This window comes from Schistocerca gregaria, chromosome 2 (assembly GCF_023897955.1).
Source record: "Schistocerca gregaria isolate iqSchGreg1 chromosome 2, iqSchGreg1.2, whole genome shotgun sequence".
In the NCBI taxonomy this organism is placed as follows: Eukaryota; Metazoa; Arthropoda; class Insecta; order Orthoptera; family Acrididae; genus Schistocerca; species Schistocerca gregaria.
This window is the reverse complement of record NC_064921.1, coordinates 213,477,671-213,496,704: the sequence shown is the minus strand read 5'-3', so window position 1 is coordinate 213,496,704 and position 19,034 is coordinate 213,477,671.

Sequence of the window (19,034 nt, the reverse complement as noted above, 5' to 3'; positions counted from 1 at the left end):
AATGCAAGAAAGGTGTGGATTACAGAAAGGAATAGTATGACACTGAGGGAAACACATTACAAAGTCCTCCAAGAAACACAACTAACCTTAAGACAAGTGAAAAGGGAATGCTACAAAATATGATATACGAAGCAGAGGATGAATTCAAGTACCAAAGAGCAAGGAAGATGTATCAAACTATTAAGAAATCTTTGGGTAAATTTACTAAAACAGAACAGTTTATAAAGGATCAGCATGGAAAAATACTGACGAACAGAGTGCCATACTAAATACACTCCTGGAAATTGAAATAAGAACACCGTGAATTCATTGTCCCAGGAAGGGGAAACTTTATTGACACATTCCTGGGGTCAGATACATCACATGACCACACTGACAGAACCACAGGCACATAGACACAGGCAACAGAGCATGCACAATGTCGGCACTAGTACAGTGTATATCCACCTTTCGCAGCAATGCAGGCTGCTATTCTCCCATGGAGACGATCGTAGAGATGCTGGATGTAGTCCTGTGGAACGGCTTGCCATGCCATTTCCACCTGGCGCCTCAGTTGAACCAGCGTTCGTGCTGGACGTGCAGACCGCGTGAGACGACGCTTCATCCAGTCCCAAACATGCTCAATGGGGGACAGATCCGTAGATCTTGCTGGCCAGGGTAGTTGACTTACACCTTCTAGAGCACGTTGGGTGGCACCGGATACATGCGGACGTGCATTGTCCTGTTGGAACAGCAAGTTCCCCTGCCAGTCTAGGAATGGTAGAACGATGGGTTCGATGACGGTTTGGATGTACCGTGCACTATTCAGTGGCCCCACGACGATCACCAGAGGTGTACGGCCAGTGTAGGAGATCGCTCCCCACACCATGATGCCGGGTGTTGGCCCTGTGTGCCTCGGTCGTATGCAGTCCTGATGGTGGCGCTCACCTGCACGGCGCCAAACACGCATACGACCATCATTGGCACCAAGGCAGAAGCGACTCTCATCGCTGAAGACGACACGTCTCCATTCGTCCCTCCATTCACGCCTGTCGCGACACCACTGGAGGCGGGCTGCACGATGTTGGGGCGTGAGCGGAAGACGGCCTAACGGATTGCGGGACCGTAGCCCAGCTTCATGGAGACGGTTGTGAATGGTCCTCGCCGATACCCCAGGAGCAACAGTGTCCCTAATTTGCTGGGAAGTGGCGGTGCGGTCCCCTACGGCAATGCGTAGGATCCTACGGTCTTGGCGTGCATCCGTGCGTCGCTGCGGTCCGGTCCCAGGTCGACGGGCACGTGCACCTTCCGCCGACCACTGGCGACAACATCGATGTACTGTGGAGACCTCACGCCCCACGTGTTGAGCAATTCGGCGGTACGTCCTCCCGGCCTCCCGCATGCCCACTATACGCCCTCGCTCAAAGTCCGTCAACTGCACATACGGTTCACGTCCACGCTGTCGCGGCATGCTACCAGTGTTAAAGACTGCGATGGAGCTCCGTATGCCACGGCAAACTGGCTGACACTGACGGCGGTGGTGCACAAATGCTGCGCAGCTAGCGCCATTCGACGGTCAACACCGCGGTTCCTGGTGTGTCCGCTGTGCCGTGCGTGTGATCATTGCTTGTACAGCCCTCTCGCAGTGTCCGGCGCAAGTACGGTGGGTCTGACACACCGGTGTCAATGTGTTCTTTTTTCCATTTCCAGGAGCGTAGATGGAAGACATACTTCTCACAATTACTCAGTTGCAATGATCCACACTATTGCATTAAATTTGAAGAACCTGATACAGTCGATTTACAAGTTACTACCGGATCAGTAAATAAAATACAACAAGCCATAAAGAAATTAAAGAATAACAAGGCTTGTGTTGAAGATTAGATATACTTTGAGTTATTAAAGAATGGAGGACCACAACTGGAAGTAGAACTACAATCTTTAATAGAAACAACTTGGAATACAAAATCCGTACCTGCAGACTGGAAAACTGAAATAATATTACCCATATTTAAGAAGAATGATGCCCTTGTGTGCGACAACTATAAAGGCATAGCTGTACTGGATTTTAGTTATAAAATCCTATCGACGTGCCTATTAAACAGATTGATCTCAATTACTGAAGAATTAATTGGCTACTACCAATGCGGTTTCCGCAAGAAATAGATCTGTATTAGATGATCTTTAAAACTCAAAAGACGTGGGAATTCATCGTAGATGTACGCATATTATTTGTCGATACCAAGTAGCCTACGAGAGCATACACCGACAGATACTTCTAAATGTAGTGAGGGAATCTGAAATACAATCAAAGCTAATCGGATAAATTAAAATCTTTACAGAGGAAACTATATGTCGTGTCAAGAAACCTGTAGAAGAAACAGAAAATTTTAAGGTGTTCGCAAGGCTGGGACAAGATGCCGCCATTTCACCTATTTTATTTAACCTCGTCCTAGAGAAGACCAATAGAGAATTTAGTAAAACTAATCCACAAGGGATCCAAATGCAGGAGATGACAATTACTAGACTTTCCTTGCAGATTAAGCAGCATTGATAAGTAGTTCCAAAATAGAATTAATCAAAGTGATGCAAAATTATCACAAAATTGCTTGGACCGCAGGATTAAATGTTAATGAAGGAAAGACAATATTTGGTCTTAAATGTGCTATATGATCAAAAGTATCCGGGCACCTGGTAAAGATGGAATTCAATATGGTGTTGGCCCACCCTTAGCCTTGATCACAGCTTCACTCTCGAGAGCTACGTTTAGTCAGGTGCTGGAAGGTTTCGTGGGGAATTCTTCAAGGAGTGCTGCATTGAGGAGAGGTATCGATGTCGGTCGGTGAGACTTGGCGCGAAGTCGGCCTTCAAAATATCCCAAAGGTCTTCTATAGGATTCACGTCAGGACTCTGTGCAGGCCAGTCCATTAGAGAGATGTTATTGTCGTATAACCATACTGCCCCAGGCTCGATGAACAGGTGCTAGATGATGTTGAAAGATGTGATCGCCATCCTCAAATTGCTCTTCAGCAATGGGAAGCAAGAAAGTGCTTAAAATATCAATGTATGCCAGTGCTATGATAGTGCCACGCAAAATAACAAGGGGTGCGCCCCACCCCATGAAAGACACGACCACACTATAACACCACCGCCTCCGAATTTTACTGTTGGCACCACACACGCAGGCAGATGACGTTCATCGGGCACTCGCCAGACCCACACCCCTGCCATCGGATTGCCACGTTGTCTGCCGTGATTCGTCACTCCACACAACGTTTTTCCACCCTTCATTCGTCCAATGTTTACCCACCTTACACCGAGCAAGTCGTCGTTTTCCCTTTATCGGCGTGATGTGTGGCTTATGAGTAGCTGCTCGACCACGAAATCCAAGATTTCTCACCTCCCGCCAACTGACTTGCTGTGGATCCTGAGGCAGTTTGGAATTCCTGTGTGATGGTCTGGATAGATGTCTGCCTATTAAACATTACGACCCTCTCCAATTGTCGGAGGTTTCTGTCAGTTAACAGACGAGGTAGGCCTGTACGCTTTTGTGCTATACGTGCCCCTTCACGTTTCTATTTCACTATGACATCGGAAAAAGTGCACCTAGGGATGTTAAGGAGTGTTTAAATCTCTCGTACAGACGTAAGACACAAGTGACACCCAATCACCTGACCACGTTGTAAGTCGATGAGTTCTGCTCTCTCGCGATATCTAATGACTGCTGAGGTCGCTGATATGTAGTACCCGGCAGTAGGTGGCTGCACAATTCACTTAATATGAAAAACGTTTGCTTTTGGGTGTGTCTGGATACTTTTGATCACATAGTGTAAGAAAAAACAAAGTGATGCACCTTTGGCTGTTGATGGATTAACTTTCAAGACATTGACCGCTTCACGTATTTAGGGAGTCTGTTTAGTAACGAAATGGAATGGATGTAGACGTAGATGCTCGACTAGCAACAGCGAACAAAACACTCTTTAGATTTATCAAAATATTACAGAAAGGATCACTTAGTAGTAACTTCAAAATCCGCTGGTATCAGTTGACCATTATACCAGTAACACTATACGGATGTGGGGCATTAATATTTAGAAACAAAGATGAAGAGAAACTGCTTATGTCTGAAAGAGAAATACTAAGTAGTTTTGCTCTGGTATATGATGAAGATGTCATGGAATGGAGGATTTAAGAAAAGAAAAATTAAGAGAAGTGTACAAACGCCGTAACATCGTAGTTGTGCTAAAGGAGACAAGGTTGAACTGAGCAGGCCATATACAAAGAATGACAGAAAACAAACTACCTAAAACAGCATTCGAAGGACAATACAGGGAGCGAGAGGAAGAGGAAGACCCAGAAGTAGATGGAGAGATAACATCCGGGAGAAAAGACACAGTGCACTCAACAGAAGGAAATGGAAAAGGCTTGTACAGCCGGGGTACGGCCGATAAGGATCTTGAGCCGGCCGGAATGGCCGAGCTGTTCTAGGCGCTACAGTCTGGCACCACGCTACCGCTACGGTCGCTGGTTCGAATCCTTCCTCTGGCATGTATGTGTATGATGTCCTTAGGTTAGTTTGGTCTAAGAAGTTCTAAGTTCTAGGGGACTGATGATCTCAGAAATTCAGTCCCATAGTGCTCAGAGCCATTTGAACCATTTTTTGATAAGGACCTTGCCACTTGTAAGTAATAATAAATAAAATAAATTAAAGTCTACTTATCACAAACTGATATTGAAATATACGCGAAGAAGGCATACACTAATAACTAATTGAAAGGAAGTCAGAGAATGAAAGTGGATTAATACAATTGGTAAATCCGTATATCAAGTGACCACTGTTGCGAACGGCTACTGTATATGGAAGAAACTCGATAGGTATGTGAATGTGGAATGTGATGAACTCTGAAAGTGATGGAAGGAGCGAGATGGCAGAGGAGAGGAAGGACAACAGAGAAAGTGGGGAGTGGCAAACTGTTGGCTAATTTATAGCAGACGTTACACTTTAAGGTGACAATAATGTTGACTGGCTGCTGCTACGTCAGCAAGGGTGAATGAATAATGGTATTGTATTTGATCATATAAAACTAAATCAAGATGTTTACTGACAGCCACAATTTCCAGTAGTGGTAATTTTCCGCTGTTATTTTAACTGTAGAGAACATCACATTCAGTATCCTGAGAATGACAAGGTTGTTACGGCTATTAGTAAAATGAGGCTAGTTTAATTTTCATTGCGTTAACATTTCTTATTAAAGAGATTTGAAATCATACTAGGAAAAGACGGCACTAGGGATGACGGAACTTTAAGTTGTCATTGTGTTCGTTACGTATCCAATGAATATCTAGCTAACAGATTTAACTACGTGATTTACATTTCGTACTAAGATAAGTATTTTCAGATTTACTGCAGATGTAAGGAAAGAAATAACTGTGGAATACTAAACGCGGATTCATATCGAGAAACTGAAACTTGCGACGAAACAACGGCATCGGTATAACAGAGATGCAAATTGTGCGCCGCGTGTTCACGCTTCGTTAGGTGCAATGGTCTCATCAAAAACGCGACGACAATTTGCCTTCAGGACGCTGTTGCATTTATGTATCCACCGTCTCCTTTGATCCATCAGTAAGTCTTCGCAGTTACAGCCATTTGTTTTTGCATGTACAAGGGGCGCCCGGAGCCAATATATTTCATTCAGTTTTGGTTTTGCTAGTATACGTCTAGTTACATAGATCAATGTACTCTGTCTTTCTAAGTCGTATGGTAGAAAATTACCATTCGCTCACAGTTAAGCTTTCACCAAATTCGTAAATGATTTATTTACTGCTAATATATCCAACATTCTTTAAGCGTTTACTGATTTAGTGAAAATAGTGACTTTATCTTTTGAAATAAGGAACTCCATAGTATTTCAGAAGTTATATAACAGCTTTGGGCAATAGCCTTACCTTCCGGAACTGTAAACGTATGAGATTGCCCAGAGATTCATAGTTAACGTTCATAAAGAAACGAGCATCATCTAACAATATTTCATTAAACAACAAGGAACATGAACCTACCTTGCGTCTTCAGTTTTGCTCTGATGTGTTTAAACTCCTACTGATAACTCATAATAGCAGTTCGAGAGATCTACTTAAGTATTCATAACATAACTCAGACAGATATAGAGTTTCAGTGAACTTCAATTCTGAGATGTTGGGATGATTCACAGTGGTCTCAAAAATTGAGGTATTTGGCATACTCATTTATTAGTTAGTACTTTTCTTGTGAAAAGCGCTTCCTAATTTTTTTCCTTTTCCTTAGGTCCTTCGTTCCGTTGCACTTACTCTAGCTCCAACTCGCATGCTAACTAAAAAGTTTTTGATGGTGTCGAGACAGTCATGAAATATTTTTGAAAGAGTAAACCGCCATTTGACTGTGTATTACTATATTTATCTTCTGTACTATCTGGATTTCGGCTTTTGTGCCATTTTCAAGTACAATGCTAAAAAATGTAAGATCATAATTATGTGAAATTTGTTAAGGCAGTCCAAAGCAGGTAAACAAGACTAACACACGTCAAAGAAACTTCGACAGTTACATCTTAAAGAGCTTTGTTTTACTGTTTCGGACTGTCTTAACGGATATGACACAATAATGTTTCAAGAACTTTCTGAATTGTACTTGATAATGACATGAAAGTCGAAATCTAGGAAGTACAGAAGATAAGTATCGTAAAACACCGTTAAATGGTGGATTACTCTTATGAAAAACGTATGCTGTTTCCCATCGACAGAGTATTGGAACTGCTGCCTCATCCCGCATATCTGCCGCTTAAAGGCCTCGATCTCGCCATTCTTTCTTATTCTCTTCTACTCCTTTTCCTTCCACCACTCCTTGGATGACCCATAGCCTTCCTTTTCATGGTCTTCCTCTTCTTCTCCTTCCAGAAGGTTGCCATGAAGTGATCTCTTTGCCCAACTGTCTTCTTGCGTTCTTCTGGCATGCCATAACCATCCTAGCTGTGTTCTCCTACTCTATCCTAATACGACGTTGGGGTGCGTCCTTTCTCTTATTTTCAAATTTGTTACTCTGTCAAGTAAAGAAACTCTACATGCTCTATTCACGTAGTCCGTTTCTAAAATTCGAATCTTTATTACTTCTTAGTGTGAGTTCCAAACATTCACTCCCAAAACTTTTTATTGGTCCCAAGATGGATTTCTCTAATCACATTTTAACCTTTAAATTTGATTATACTACAAAATCCTTTATAATCGTATGTGAAATGGGAAAGCCCTACCCCACAGCAGGAACAGGAAACGCAATTTCTAGGACTGCAAATGAAAGTTTAACATTATTCAGATCAGTACGCCTGTCAGTTACTTGTTTACCGAAGTCAACTGCTTTACGTAAATAATCAACTGTTTCCCCCTGAGCTTCTGAAGAGATATCACTATTTTCTTCAGACATTTGAAATAAGCAAATGCTTCCACGTCAAGGTATTTCGGAAAAAGTCTCAATTTGTTATAAATGCTAAATATACATTGTACTAAATCAGAAATTTTCTTGGCTGTTATGACAATATAGTTAGCGTTTGTAAGTGATGAAGGATATTTGTAATTGAAATCATATCTAATATCCGCAGTGGATCACCAACTTGAGGGACCGATTTTTCCCTTATCTTGCAGAGCTGCTCAACAGAATCCAGTAACTGCACATATCTTCTCAGGACACTGCCTGCTGTCAGTTATCTCACTCAGCTAGACGTAGACACTTCGTTTCTTCTATGAAGGATTTGAACTATCTTTGTATTACTGCATTTGAGAGGATGTTGTTGAAATTTTTTAGAGTTGCCTGTGTAACATACCGGTAGTGAAAATATCTGTCTGGTGACCACCCATGATATACATAGCTCGAAAAAAGAAAAGTGAGCACTCCAAAGTGGAGATGGACATGAAATGGAGCCTAATAGGTTGAGAGGAAATATGAGGTTATTTCAGTGATTAAAGTATCAAGTCGAACTGACAAAGATCTTGCTAGTATAAGCTCACTCACTGGCACGCAAGCACTAATCCGTTTCGTTAGGGTGTCATAGAGTAGTTGTACGTTCTTCTGAGGTAAGCTGTTCCACTACCATTGAAACTAGTCCTTGATATCCTTTATAATAGATAATAGCACTGGGATGGACTTTATGTCCTAGTGGGTAATACACTCTGAGTTGGCAGAGGAGCATTGGAATATAGAAAATTGACATCATATACTATTACTTGAGAGGTATCTCATGATGACTCAGAATGACTGTAACATACCACTGTGCAATCGGAGTTCCCGCAGTCACTTCCAGGTGTGACATGGACGCATACTGACGCTTCCCCACTTCATGACCCTAGGGGTAGCGTCAGCGTGCAACTCTAAAACATTGGAAGAGTAGGACATCTCCTACATTGCTACAGTCACCAATAATGGTCACCTGACATAGTACAAAACTCTTATTTATCACTGAACCATGTACAATACCTTTATTCAGCAGTCCATGCTTCCCAGTCAGAGAACAACACCAAACGTAGCCGTTAGTGATGTGATGGTAACAGCAGCCTAGGTATGGCATGGTGTTCACCCTGCTAGTCTCAGACTACAGGTTTGGGATAAGCCATGAGGGTTTGGGTTTGATAGGTACAGAACACACAAACCTCCCAGACGTAACGGACCTTACATGAGCTAAATCCATAATGACAGGTCGATACAGTACGATATCCTCAGAAAATAATAATTATATCAACAAAAGGCCATTTCAGTGAATCTCATGTACCGAATATTAACAAAACATTATCTACCAATATATGGACTGGCATTAACAAACAAGTTAAAGGCACTTTGGAGACGAATCGAGTAGGTGGTTAATGATATTCAGAAACTCCCATTCAGCAAGGGAATGGCGACCTTCAGCGCAGAATAGGATGACACCAGGACAATATATTAATCCTTTTAACGTAAATAGGCTGACACCGAGGGTAAGTGGCTGCACATCAATAACAGGGCTAGGTTGTGACCCAGGAAGAAAAATAAAAATGTATTCACTTCTAGTGAGACGGTGATTGGCTGAAGCCATACTTGGCAATCCAGACACGAGACAGTTGGGAGATGTCCATTACATAAATGCATTTTTAGACCTAAGCCATAGTAAATTATTTGTGTGGGAATTTTTGTGGTGTAAAGAAATAGTGGACATCGTTTCTACCGATAGCGAGTGTCCAATAGCTATTGTTTCGTCCAGGAAAAGATTGACATTCTATGGAACTCAGATAAGTTGCAACTGACTGAATTCAGTCAAGGTCAGAGTAGGGAATTAGCGTTTCAGATCCAGCACAGAGACAACGTTGCAGATGCTGCTTGGTAAACAACCATTGCGCCTGTTGTCTTGACTTTTCTCACTCCAACTTGCCCACACTTTCACCACTGAATATCAAAAGTTAGGATACTAGCCTACCTTCACATTGATTACACGACGGTTTATTTCGTTGGTTCAAAAAAAAATTTATTCTCCGTCAACTCAGTGCATTGACCAGCTACAACAAAGTATATTTAAATGAGCTGATAAGGATTTTTAATATCATTCTTTCCTGTGTAGAGAGAACTATTTTAGTAATCGACATTTCAATATTTCCAAGAAGTAAATGTTTAGTTACTGAGTGTGGAAAGTAATTGAACATGACTGTTGTTTATCACTTGACCCCGAAAGTGACAGTTGATAAATTATATATAGAATGAAAAAGGGAATAACTGTGTTTTCTTTCTAGAATAGACCCCAAACTATCACTTTTATCAATTCATGAATTCTAGGTAAGTGACATCAGCATTTCTAATGATTTTTGTTATAATCCGCATCTCATATTAGCTACCTTCAGGGCCAGGATCATATTTATTTAGAATGTCTGTTTGACACCCTGGGTGGATATTTTGTCAATTTGTACACTACGTGGTAAGCTAAGGTGTTATACATTAGTGCACTCACTGTGCAGATACAAAGGTCATATGTACGTAAAAATGGCGACCCTGCCAGGTTGCGACATTACAGCATTCTGATAGATTGGGGGTTTGCTTTTAGTAAGTGTAAACTACATAACTCCCAAACAATAAACTGACGCAAATTGGAGCAAAAAATATATAAATTTGAATGTGAATCAACTGTGTAGTAAGTGTAGATAGAATTGTATTCATGTATTTGTTATATGCTGTCGCACCACATCGCTGAATTGGGTTGTGTTGAGTTCTAACTCAACTCCATCAACCAAAGGGCTATATAAAACACGAGGAAATGCATTCGGATAATGAATATAGGACTGCAGATGATATTTTGGTGTAAATTTATGTCTTATGATCAGATGTTAACGCGTAGTCAGGTTAGGAAAATTCGCGAAAAGGAACACTTAGTGGAACGCTCAAAAATGACAGAAAATAATCCTTTAAGACAAAGAGAAGTCACTGAATATCTTAGTAGGGTCGAGTTGGACACGCAACAGGTAGAATAGAGTGAACAACATGAGACAGAACACACAGAGATACTGAATGAGACAGAAAATGCAACACATGATGTTCAACAAGGTCCAAAGAATGGACAAGAGAACGGCGTCGCTAATGAACCAGACGCTGAGTCTCCAGATAGTGATTTACAGTATATTGAACCAAGCGTAATCATATTGAATCAGTCAGGATTGCAATTTCATGAAATAATGAGTGTTAGTGCTCCTACACTATGTTCAGAAGTGAAGGAAATAGTTCACGAGAAACGAGGTAGAGACCGGTTGCATCAGATGGCAACTGGCGAAAAGGATGTAGATGAAAACGCCAACATATTTGGAATGTTTCAGCGTTTATTACGACAATCTCTGGAATCAGAAAATCGTATACAGGGGCGCACAACACATCAAACAGTACAGTTTCTAGAATCAGAAAAGCGTATAGAAGGACCCATAACACAAGGGCAGAAAATGTTAGAAGGACGCATAACACGGGGGCTGAAAGAAACTAACAAGGAAAGGCGGCTTCGGTGGCCGAGCGGTTGTAGACGCTTCAGTCCGGAACCGCGTGACTGCTACGGTCGCAGATTCGAATCTTGCCTCGGGCATGGATGTTTGTGATGTCCTTAAGGTTAGTTAGGTTTAAGTAGTTCTACGTTCTAGGGGACTGATGACCTCAGATGTTAAGTCCTATTGTGCTCAGAGCCATTTGAACCATTTTGACCCAAAGTGACAAGTAAATACAAAAAAACGCGTGTTAATATTCAAGCCCTATTAGATCAAATGCGAACTGAATCTAAGGAAGCGCAAATCACGCGGCAAACGCTCGTTACAGGGCACAAACACTTGAAAACAGTCACTGACACTGTCCAAACAGATATGATTATGTTGCGTGAAGATACACAACAAAGTGTTAAGAAGATTAAACAACAGGTCGAAACTTTTGCCATCAAAGCGACGACGAAAGCGAGACATGGTGTTGCTGGGACGGCCTCTCATAAAAGAACGACAAAAGCAGCATTAAAGAAATTAAATGTTCATATTTTAAGAATAAAAGAGAAAAACGAACACCAGTTTCAGCGGCTGAGAGCGGAGGTCTTACGTTGGATCGAAAGTCGTGGTGACGTAGAAAGCATTATTGAGGAGTCGCAGACCACGGCAGAATCCACTATAGTGTCGGCAGATATTGCAGTGAATACTGCAAAATCAACAGTTGGCGATAATATGAAGGGAAGGCTACGTGAAATTACGTGTGGCGTAAGACGAAAAGACACATGCGGAAGCCAGTCCGAAACCGCAAACCTCGTTCAAGAAAGAGGTCAATCTGGAATGCAAAAGCGTGGTTGGCAGCATGGTTCATCACGTCAAACACAAAGCGTGACATACACTGATCAAAACATAGGGAAGCGTTACGCAACCGGTAGAAAGAATACCGACGTGTTACAGCATGGTGTCTAAGGAGTCAGAATTGCCTACACGTCAAGATACAGAGCCGGTAGCCGGCGTTATGCACGCATGTTGCGCAAGGAGACTTGCAAGTGAGTCTACGGCACAAATGTCACAGAATGAACCAAGTTAAACAAGTTTGCGAGGATTTGAATCAAACCAAGGACAGAATGCCAGTCTTCAAAACCCAGAAGGTACATCACAGAGAGAAGCAAGAGGGTTTGATGATAACCACTTTCTTACAGTGCGGAAATACCAGCGCTATAAGGAAGATGCAAATATTCTCCACCCCTGCACATTTATTGACCAGTTTAAATTAGGAATACCGACACTTTGGTCATTGAAACATAGGTCAGATTTTATTTGCGCACTTATGGAGGGAGGTGTTGCTGAAACTATGCAGAAGATATCATAAAGTTGTGATTCGTATGATACATTTAGAGGTGCCTTTATAGCAAGTTATTGGTCTCGTGAGGCTCAGATGAGGATAAAATATGGATTACTACAAAATATCTCAGTCGAAAATTCGCCTGCGAAAACAGCAGTTTCTTTGAGAATATGGCTAAAAGGAACCAAAACTTAGATAACCGATATAGCGACGGGGAATTGATTCAAATATGCAAAACGAAACTGCCAGTGAAGTATCAGCAAGCCTTGATAGGATGTGGGGGCGATAATGTGGAAAATTCCAAAGGTGTGTTGAGAGAAGTAGAATTCATGTATGAAAACGACGCTCAAAGACGTCGCGATTCAGGACAGAATACTTCTGACAGAACACTTAATAGTAAGGAGAATAACAATAATGGTAGCGATGGTAGGCCCGTATTGGGATTGAATTTTATACTAAATGGGAATAATTACGGAAATGGTAGTAGTGGAAACACTAGACCACAGCGTAATTGATATGGTTGTAATAGGTGTTGGAACAGGCGGAATATAGACGAGATCAGGAATGTAAACAAAGAACTCCGGATAACTGATAGACTAGCTTTAATCAGCGATCTCCAGGTCCATGGAGAGAAAGCAGATGGGGAGGTGCTGCAAGAACGCATCCACAGACAAATACTTCGAGTAATTACCGGAGAAACGAACCACAGATGCAGGTTGAATTACGACCACCATGTCATGGGAAGCGTGAGAACTGACTGACGTTAGGTATTCCAGGAGTTCAAGCACATAACACACTTTCTGCAGAAGTGAATAACAAAGCGTCCGCAGCAATAAATAGGTTAAGGTGTGACATACAATAGTCGGAATGGGAAACAGGAACGACAGAAAGATCATCAAAGGTATCCACACATATACTACAAATAGGGAGGAAGTCAAAACTGAAGTGTTGGGACGAGCTAGGTGGGATTGACAATGGCAATGAGGATCAACTCCTAGCATTACCTAGTAATGAACCATTTATGATTAAGCATTAATGTATATGGTGCAGATGTTTGATTCTACAGAGACCAAATATGATTTTCAGCAGGTTAATACATATCCTACTGTAACCTGTGACGCTACGATTGATCAAGACGACAGTATTAACCGACAAAATTCGGCTAATATAGGTCATAGAAAAAAGAAGGAAGTACGGATAAGTACACCTGATCAACAGTTCGGAACGCTGCAGGATGTACTGAAATCCTTCCAGGAAGCTTTGAAAGAAATGCAGAAGCAGTCGAGGGCATTGTGGATTGCGGGAATCGAACAAATTGGGGAAGTAAAAGTTGATAATGGAGGGAAAAATGACAGGGAAAATATCCCGTCGGGATCGTTAAACGAACCAGTTTATCAAGTATGTGAACAGTCTGATAAATTAGATTCAAATGTATACAATTTTGTCTCATACGAGGACATAGTACGGCAGTATTACCGAGACTACGTAATCATCACAGCAGACAGAAAACAGCGTCCTAATAAATGACGAGACAGCTGAAAATTTGAATCTGAAACTGTAAGTGGCAGGTAACAAATACGATAACGAGTTGAATCAGGTTGCGATTGCAGACACACTTAACGTAGAAACTGACGAGTCCCCAGAACCTAACTGTGAAGTACTGTCACACTTAAAGAGTACTTGACAAATTAAACACGATTACACAGATGTATGAAAAGAAGACAAACATAAAGGAAGTAGCAAGGTGTGAAAATGAGGATTTAAAATCTAGATTGGTTACTTTAGAAGCTGATCTAGAAACAGCAAGAGTAAAAGTCGACAACTTAAAAAAGCGAGCTACTTCTTCCCAAACTCTCGATAAAGACCATGAAATGTTAATGGAAGATGACGCAACTATGAGTGTCCATAAACAATCAGTTGTGACAGAACTAACACACATACATCGGTTAAATTACGAAGTAACTAAAGACATATTAACGAAGATTTTCGCAAAAAGGTAGAGCATGTAGAAAGGTTAATTTCAGATAATGGGCCCAATATAGATCTAAACCTTGGTTGCGACTTTAAAAAGACATAAAAACGAAATGAACTAGATGGACTGATAAACCATAAGACCATTGCATTTGCGCGTCTTGTGTTATCAAAAAGTGAGAGGAATTATTCCATTGCAGAGCCGGAAGCTTTAGCTGTAGTTTGGGGTTTCCGAATGTTTAAATATTTTCTATTCGGAAGGAAAACTATTGTATACACGGATCATAAAGTTCTTGAGTTTTTACTCACGGCGAAGTTGATACATGATAGGCTAGCAAGGTGTATTTTAAACTTACAAGAGTATGATTTCTGTGTAAAACATATCGCAGGACCGACAAACACCGTAGCAGATTTTCTTTCCCGGTAAACACATCGTGCAACCCCAAGTAGCACGACGTTCGGTGCAGATGAAGACCAAATTGGTAAATATTATATAAGAGGAGTTCCTTTTGAAAACTAAATAACAACAGCTTTCTCGAACATTTCAAACCGACAGAATAAAGACCCAGAGGTGTTCAGGGTCAAAAATAAGTGGAAAGAAAAGAACTCGGTTGACATTCGTCAGCATTGCTTGCTGAAGAATGACGTGCTATTCTACAGACGAGACCCAACTACAAGTTTAGGGACTGTATGTGTTCCTGATGATCTCGTGAACAAATATATATGATACTCTCACCTAAGTAATGGACACTTTGGGGCGAAGAAATGTTTTATGAAACTTAAAGGACCGCACATTTCCCCAACATGGAATGACGTATTCAGCAAGTACTCAAAAGATGTAACGATTGCCAACGTGCCAAACACGTTATTTTTAAGACTAGACCACCATAGTCACCCATAGTACCAAAAAAACTAAAATATCTAGCAGCAACGGATTTGATGGAACCACTACGAAGGACAAGTAATGGGAACACATTTATCTTTGTAGTTTTAGAGTTAACATCAAAGTATGTCACTTTGACGGCTTTGAAACACGCAACTGTGTCACGATTAGTAAGGCGCTACAACCTGATTTCCTCAAGCAGGTAGAGCACGTAGAAATTTCAGACAATGGGCGCAATATAGATCTAAACCTTGGTTGAGGCTTTAAAAAGACATAAAATTAAACCCATCTTCATGTCCAGATACAAATCAAGCGCCAATTGTGCACTACGAATGATGAAGGATTTTGGGACATGGTGTCATCTGTACTGTAGCTCACGAAATACCACATGGGATGCCAATTTACATCATTTACAGACTATTGTCAACGAAATGCCGCACCATACTACACCATTACCACCAGTCACAGAGCTCAAAAATAAAAGACCATTCGATAAGGTAACATTAATTGTACAGATCCTCCCATCCTGAAGACCACCACACCAACAGATAAAAAAATTTTCACTTGAGAACATTGTACGAGAAGCTGTAAAAGGAAGTTCAGAGCAGACAAAGGTGCATCCATATGGGTATTCACTGTGGAATGGTTGGTTCTTGTTAGAACTCACTTATTATCTAGTAAGGGAAAACAGGTTTACCTTAAATTTTATACAGTTTATGAGGGACCCATGTTAAACAGTAAAGTGGTTCATGCAAATGCAGTAGAATTGGCGAACCCAAGAAGGGGAAAAATATAGGGCTACATCATGTAAGCCACCTTAAGGCTTATAATGAATGGTAATTTTTACAGTGGTCATATGGCAATTAGCCATGAAAACCAAAATATAAATGGATCACAGATGATACAGCAAAAGAATGCAGATATGTTTCAGGTAGCAACAGATCTCAAGAGTCAGACAGGACAAGCTACAAACATGTAAATATTCAGATATATGTACATCATCAAAGTAGGTTAGAAATAATGAAAAAAATCTAATTGTATGATGTACTAATTATCTAACCTACACATCATCAATCCATGCTCATTCAAGAAGTAAAGGAACCATTATAAAAGGAAGTAACTTAATGTGTCAGAGGTATATTTTTATTTCTTATGTAAAGTACTGGAAAAAACTACTTAAACGTCCATTTCGTATTATTCATATAAATGTTCAGATGGAAATCTCATAGTAAATATAGATAAATAAACTTGTAAATATTATCATTAACAAAACGTCACTGTAGAAAAAGTTAAACAATGGAGGCACGCGACCCAGCGTCGCTGTAATCGTGTGGGGAAGGGAGCCAAGCTCATGACAGTCGATGGGTAGCTATAGTCTGAGCGTGAGAGTTTATACGATTGCACACTATGGCATTGGCGACAAACTAAAGACAGAAATAAAGAATTTACTGTCTCACACTTGACAATAGTGTGGAGGCCGAGCCATGTGTATTTTGAGGAATATTGTCCCACGCCTACCCCAATAGCGAGAGGAGGGGAAAACCCAGGGGCAATAAGGGACACAAAAGCCACACACCTGCAGGGAAGGCCAAGCGAACCCATTAGCAGCTATGCAAAATAGCAAACCGTCTGCAACAGCTCATTAGTACAACCACCTTGAAGAATAAACGTAGAATATTTATCTCAGTGTATCAGATGGAGAAGCTGAGAACTGAAAACAGATTTATCACTTCCGACCATATCTCATAAGAACGTAACTGGTAGACCTTAGAAATACTATTGCTAAAAAACATATCCTATCTCTATGACCGAGAAGTTCCAAGTTCCAAGAAAGAAGACATGAAGACACAGCAAATAAGAGAAGAAAGGGTCCCAAGATGAGAACAGAAGACAGGAAGATTCCTATCTAAATCCTATACCTATAACCAGTATGAAATTTGGTAGAATCAATAGAAAGCAATATTCAACAAAACCACGGCAGTTATTTCATTTTAACTGTCAAACCAACCAAAGGCAGTCAAATCGTCGAACTTAGTACGCATAATGGGGACATCAAAATGCAAAACAATTGAAGAGTTGTCAACCTCAATGGCAAATACACCAATAATGGTCTATGCCACTTATGTTGTCACATTATGGCATCGCCATTTGTTGTCAGAACGATGCAACATGGTATCGACCATGTAATGGCATTCGTGCTTGATCACTCAGAACAGTAAATGTCGATAATGTTCATGAAGATCGCGCAAAGTCTACAACTGACTAGCAGCATCAACCACCACTGATCGACAGCAGCATAGGGAAGCAAACCCAGCCCCAATTTTAAAGTGTAAAGGGCATTAAGAAAGAAAGTAATGCATATGACAAATTCATTGTGGTATTTTAAAGAGTACAAAAGATAATCACTTCAGCAAGGCCTTGAGGTGCCTGTAAATATTCAGTCGCACCTGTACCACTGAGAATTTGTACTTTGTGTTTCGTTTGTATTCTGTAATTGGATATGTAAATTGTTATAGTATATTCATAAAGGTACCATATTTTACATTTTGTATTTCATGTGAAATTTATTAATGTCTATTCAATCTAAATGTATGTTAATAAGAATTTGTACATATTTTGGAAACATATGTTTTAATGATAAATAATGTCAATGAATATAGAGTGTGTGTAAATGTGTGCGGAAATATGCAAAAATATTAATTATTTTAAATATATAATGTCCATTTAAGTACATAAAGCTCTGTTTATGATGACAATTTTCAATAGTGATGTAGTATTTAAGTGTCAAGAGTAGATATGAGAAAAACGAATGCTTCTTTTACTACACTCATCTTTCACAATTATCAATATCATAATGTTTGAGAATTGTGGAATGGCTGAAGTTATTGTAAAGAGAGAATCTAAAGGGTGGATGAACCATTTTAATAGAAGTTAAGCAAAAGTACTAGAGAAAAATGTAAGGTTAGTCAAATAACTATCTATAAAGGACTGTAAAGCGACATAATAATCATCTAACTAGAAAATGCTGTGTAAAGCAATACATTTCAAATCCAAATATAATGTTAAAACGACGTAATCTAGCATAGGGCAGACAAGTAGCTGGACAATGATTAAATGATCTAAATTTATATTTTGCACTGCGATGACCAATGTTTAAACCATTGATCACAGCAGCTCAAAATTAATTCGCAAGGGACAGAATGGGTACGGCAGCCAGATTTTATGGCCCTCACATCAGCTTGATCCATAATGACAGGACGATACAGCAAGAGAACCTCAGAAAATAATAATTATATTATATCAACAAAATGCAATGGCAGTTAACCAGGGTGATATTTATTTAGAATGTTTGTTTGACACCCTGGGCTTGAGAAGGCAGTACAGATGTTTTCTCCATTTGTGCGCTACGTGGTAAGCTAAATTTGCACACATTAGTACACTCACTGTGCAGATATAAAGGTCAGACGTATGACAGTCAAAATGTTGAAAACTGTCCGTTATTTATTCTCGGTTGGCAGGTGGACATGTGAAGATACAGTTATGTGCTAGATGCATAATACAGTATTCATCCGCGGTGGTAGTTAGATGTGGTCAGTAGGAATGTTTACCTTTAATATGCCTACGGCCATGTTCCCATGCAGTCGAACATCGGGCACTGTCGCTCTCAGTGCCCCACAAATCTAGATATTGCATGAATCGGCAATCCGGCCATATGATGACGCACAATACGGCCCCTTTCTTAGTCGGTCAGATGCTGCCAATTCAGTCTCAGATGAGTACGTGGGATCTCTATGTCCTTCACCGTGGTAACTCAACATCTAACGGCAGTTATACACTGAGGAGACAAAATTTAAGGGGTTAACGATTTGC